Source organism: Mercurialis annua, linkage group LG1-X (genome assembly GCF_937616625.2).
Source record: "Mercurialis annua linkage group LG1-X, ddMerAnnu1.2, whole genome shotgun sequence".
NCBI lineage: Eukaryota > Viridiplantae > Streptophyta > Magnoliopsida > Malpighiales > Euphorbiaceae > Mercurialis > Mercurialis annua.
The window spans coordinates 51,679,585-51,685,364 of record NC_065570.1 but is presented as its reverse complement, the minus strand read 5'-3'; the positions used below and the strand labels follow the sequence as shown (position 1 = coordinate 51,685,364).

The following is a 5,780-nucleotide window of genomic DNA, read 5'->3' as shown; positions in this document are numbered from 1 at the left end:
TCATTTTGACAATTCAAATTGGTGGATTGGGATAATGGAGATGGGCAAATATGTCAAAATGGACGAGTGTACGTCTCACAGAGTGTAATATCTAGAAAATTTTTTCGAAGAAAAATTGATTTCAAATATTAAATTGTTAAAGTAATTGAAATGTTTTTATCACGTAATTGTGCCCAGACATGTCATGAACATGCATTTTGAAATGCCACGAATAGGAAACTGCATTGAGCATGATCACTAATTAAAGAGAAATAAATAATTAATACATGCATTTAGAACATTCATCACGACATTAAATTATTAGGGTTGAATGCAACTCTTTGGGGATGAGAGCTGTCATCACCCTGGCGCACAATTATGTAAAATAAATTTTATCAGTGAGACTTTTCAAGAAAAATATTTTGTTATAAACTCGCGAGTTATATTGTGAAAATGGTGTTTAAAAAGTTGATAAATTTCAAACGGTTTTGAAATTTTGGTTGGAAACTAGACAAATACTCTGTGACGACGGTGGTAATTTAGGAGAAATTGTGTTGTAAGGAGTTGTTTTATATTTTTGGAGTATCAGTGTTTGGTAAATAGGAGCTATGGTTATAAGGTTGTACTCGAGGTTTAGTTGTGTTAAGTGCAGAAAAATATTGAGTTCGGAAGAATTGTGTCAGCTTAGAGTGTATAATTTGAGTATTTTTGATTTAAGGAAATTGGTTATACTCTACGTATTTATTTACACTGAAGGACTTAAAAGGAATTTTGTTTTTGACATATTCAATTTCTGTACAAAAGTCTAGATACCTATATGGAAATTTTTCGCTAATAAAGGAATTTTTATTTGTGAAATTTTAACTTTTTAAGAAGTGACGGAACTTTATCAGTTTTGATTTAAAAGTGGATTTTAAGATTTTCTAAATGAATGATTTTAGAAATCATGAAATTATTTAAAAGTAAGGTTCGGTTATGATTTCAAACTGAGAGTATTTTATTATGTTGTTACATTTACAAACAAAAGGATTTTTCAATGGGTTAATTATTTTCGGTTGAAAATGAAATTTAACTGGAGGTGCTAATAATTTCAAAAGTTAAAGGGGGATGGTGTTATTTATATATTTATATTTGCGGAAAACGTTCTCTCAAAAAAAATTGTTTTGAGCATAACCAATAAACCCATTGATTGCGATTTGATCTAAATGATCTTCGGTAGGATTCGGGGTTTTCGTGATTGAAAAAAAATTGGAGGAAAAAAAAAAATTTTGTTATCAGAAGTTTGAATTATGTATTCTTTAGATTGGTTGAACCGTAACGATTCTAATGGTGTTTAGTTTTCAGCCGTTATTTGTGAGAGCACATTTAATCAGGATGACATTTAGATTTGGTGTTGAGTATTCTCATATGAGGTATTTGGTGTTGTGACTACTTTAAGAAATATAGAGTATAGGCGTTAAGGAATGTAAGTTTATTTTCAGTGGAGAGTGGCTGTAAGTTTTCGGGTTGTAGCATTAGAGTATGGCTTGTAAGATTTCGATTTAAAATTTTAGGATTGTTCCTACACTTGTAGTGTTACATTGATAGTCTTTGGGATTTGAGCCCGTTATATTTTTTTTTTTTTTTTTTTTTTTAATTTTCCTCATTAAGCGTGTTGATTATTTCCCCGGTTGGAAATAAATTTCAAATTCATTCTCACGTGGTGTTTGATAAGTCGTTTAAGGTACCAAATTGTTAAACTAAGAATTTTTCGCGTATGCGTGTGGTGATCATTCAAATTTTTGACTCAATTTTAAATTCAAAATTCGTATTTCTATAAGTTGGGAAGAATGTCTGAAAACTTTTCAGCGTATTTTCAGTTAAAGTATATTTCGTTTCGTTTAACTTTCCTCAGTTTTCATTTGTGGTAGAATTATCTTTTGGTAAGAGTTTGGTTTAAATCTGTTGAGATTGCAGTTTTATTTTTGTTTTCTGTTGAGTTCTCACCTGGTCGTAAAGTGATTTTGGGAATAAAAAATGGTTATGCGTATTGTTTTCTTTCGTTCCGTTGAGGATGCATTGCTTAGTTTTTTTTTTTTTTGAGTTAAAGTGAGATTTATGCTTGTTAATATTGATTTTATTTTACTTTGGCTTGGTAGTAAATTCGAGGACGAATTTTTTTATAAGTTGGGGAGAATGTAATATCCCGTAATTTTTTTTTTTTTTTATATTTTTATTTTTACTTTTTGATTCCGTCAAGTTTTAAATAACTTATTATTATTAATAAATATTTTTATTTTATTTTATTTGAGTCGTTCGTTGATTCAAACATGGTTCATTTTCGGTTCGATTGGATTTGGGTTGGTTAGACCCAAATATTATTAAAATTTCCTCCTTTCTTTGCATGGGCCCCCAAGAGCCCATGCAAAGTAATTGGCAGGTCTCATGGGAGACCTGCTCATGTTATAAGAGAAACAGCAACACGCATAAATTGCGTGTTGCATCAGTTTCTTTTTCTTTGGATATTTAAAGCTATTTAAACCGTAATTCATACAACATACTCTTTAAACCCTAGCCGTCATTATACCCTGGAATCTCCTGAAGAAAACGTAGTAAATCCTCTTCAAAAATCTGCCGTTCAGTAAGTTTCCTTAGGCTTGAATATTTCAGTTTTTCTTAATATCGACATCTCCGTTCGTAAGTGATAACTCTCTCGTTTTAGCTCCAAATTTCGTTCCGTTTGATTCCTGAGATTGTAGACTCAGCCATCTACAAGTCCGAGCTTAGTTTTCACACAACGGTACGTTATCTTTCTCGTAATTGCTGTAACCGTTGCCGCGTTTACGAAAATTCTGTTTTTGAGTTTTAAATCGACCTCTTGGGATTTCAATTCGTTTGGCAGCCGTTCGGAGGTCGAAATCAATTCCGTTCATTCCCCGTGAAAGTAGACTCACGCCTCTACGATTCAACACTTTCCTCTCGTCAAACGGTACGTAAACGAACCCTTATCAATCGTCGTCGTTTTACCGCTTTTAATAGTTCTTAACTGTGAATGTTAATTGGTTGTTGCCGATGGGGTTTTACTCTTTGATCTTGATAATTGGATACTCTTTTGACTATAATTCCTTGGTTACGGGTTGTTAATCATTAAGCCTTAACTTGTGATTGTCGTCGTCGTTCCGTAGTGTTTATGTGTTATTGATTTTCGATGGTTTTAAAGTTATTATCAATCGTTTCTTTTAGTTCGGCTCCTATCTTTTTGCGATGGCATGATTGATGTGATGTTCTTGATTGCTTGATTTTGTATTCTTGGTGGTTATTTGTTAACTGGGTTGATTTTGGAAGCTTTGAATTCATGATTGTTTGATATTGAAGTTTTTGGATTGTGTGTTGAAAATGGCGGGATAGTGTTTGAATTAAAGAAGAAGGAGAAAGTGTTAATGAGTCATAAAATTCGTTGTCTTTAATAAGTTAGTTCCAGTGGCTTTCTTAGCATTCATAATCATATTTTTGTTGGGTTATTAATATTAGAAGATATGATTAAATTTGGAATTGTTGGTTATGAGAGGTTGGTGGGTTTCGTATCTGCTACAATGAAATTGTTTTGTTTCAAATGATTGCAAGTGGTGGCTAAAAGGCAAGAATGATCCTTAAGTGATTTTGTTTTAAACCTATTGATTCTTTAAGTTAAATATTATCTATTTATTTGATTTTGATTTTAACTTGGGGATTTCATTTTAAATAGAAAGTTTTGATATTATTTTTAAAATCTAAAAATAATATTTGGTTCATTTATAATTAAATTAATAATAATTATTATTAATATAAATGACAAAATGGATATTATTATTTCGAGATTTTGGCTTAGAGTGCCAATTTGACTAAATTTTTAATTTTGCTTTTAATTGTTTATTAAATTATTTTAGTAAAGTAAATTGCCGGTAATATTTAATTACTTGAGTTTTAAACTATTGAGTTCTATTTTGATATTAATTAATATTTTATTTAATATTAATTATAAAATGTGGTTTATAAACTCTAGTTGGGTCGGTTTGGACTTGGGTCACCGACATGTGGGTTTAGCTTGGTAGTTTTGAAAAATTCGGCTAGCCCACTATTTGAGGAATTGATTTTATTTATCAATTAAATATTATTTTAATAATATTTTCGGATTGGATTTAAGTGCGAACTCAATATTCTTGAATTAATTTACGGCATTACAATTTATTTGAGAATTGTGTTTCTCTGTGATTTATCTGGTTATTTAATTGTGCTAGTCCTACGTGGTGTCTAGTGATCTTAGAGTTAGGGGTCGTACGGATATTAACCTATTTATTATTTTAGACCCGTCGACTGCTCGTGCTTCGGAGTCTACGCAGGGTTAGCTGTTTGCCAAGATCACGTGGATAAGCAAGCAGTGAGTTTGTAGTGCTATTTACCGCTTTATTAAGTACCGCATCATATTTTAATATTATAAATGCTTTTGAACTGTTTTTACGGATTATGGATCTGGATTGAAACGAGCTGCTCGATAGGCTTGTATCGAGACTGTGTGCACCGGTAAGTACTCTGGGATCGGCAGACTAAAGTCTTGCTTACGCTGGTATATGACGAGGATATGTTCCCGTCCACTCTGGGTTTATCAGTATGCTATGTCATACTTACGCTGGGATCATTTCAATACTGTTTTCCATAATCATATTATATTAGTATAAAAGGTTTTGATTTAAGGGTTTTAAACTTAATAAATGTAAATAGTATTGCGAACTCATCTCAGTATATCTGACCCCGTTGTTTTCCCAAATTTTCCAGGTTTATGATTTGAAAGCTGGTCCACTCCGATTCTTGATTCTTGGAGGTTTTTATGTCAATAAAACTAGTCTGTTGTTTTAAACTCTTAGACCGCAGTAGAACTAGTATAGTGTTTGATTATTATACTTTGGTTTGTCGTAGTGGTACGACTTTTATATTATTATACTTTGGCATGTTACATTGGATTATTATATTTGAGGCATGATTCACAGTTTCAGATTATTATCAAGTTATGATATTAGAACTGTTGTATAAACTGTTAGACTTAGGTTGGAGTCTCGGTTTCCCCCGAGCAGTGGTTTTCTTGCAGGTTTATTTGTATATAAGGTTATCCGCGAGGCTTGCTACGGGTTTTGGTACGACCATACCCATACCCTAGCGCCGGTCGCGATCCATGAAATTGGGTCGTGACATTCATGCAAGATTTTAAAAACACAGTTACATCACCTAAAATAATAATGCTAATTATCTATTAGAGAGCTTTACGAAACAATATCTCTTAAAATGTAGGTACTTATAGTGAGGGAGAAGTATATATTCAAAGCTCATTTTTCATAACTCTATTAATTGTATAATAATATTTTAAATAAATTTAAATTAAATTCAACAAACACAATTAAACTAATAAATTTATCTATAATTTAATAAATTTATTTAAATTTACGGAATGAATGAAGTGTTGATACTTTTTTTTGAAATTTATATTTCTGAATAGAGATAAAATACTTTAAAAAATAAAACTACCTTTTAAAAAACGGAAATAAAATTAAATTGTTATGGCTAGTAAGTTTCTGTATTTAAAACTCAATTCAATTTTTATAGACCAGGAGTTATCAAAACTACAATATCACAATGTCACATGTTTTTACTTTAATGAATGGATGGATATAATAGAATATGAAAAATGATTTACATAATAAGGAAACAAAACTGTGGCTAACAGGCTAAGTATTGTATGGTTAATAAAAATTGAAAATAGTATGAGAAATTCTTAGGTAAACTCAGTCTAC

The 5,780-nt window shown here is 31.1% G+C and overlaps 1 long non-coding RNA gene across 1 annotated transcript; it reads left to right on the top strand.

Annotated features, from left to right (window-relative positions):
* Positions 1 to 2,181: 2,181 nt before the first annotated feature.
* On the top strand, positions 2,182 to 4,964 carry LOC130014703 (uncharacterized). Its single transcript, XR_007641264.2, has 4 exons — positions 2,182 to 2,758; positions 2,861 to 2,947; positions 4,303 to 4,375; positions 4,771 to 4,964. It is a non-coding gene; the product is annotated as an uncharacterized LOC130014703 (long non-coding RNA).
* Positions 4,965 to 5,780: the final 816 nt, after the last annotated feature.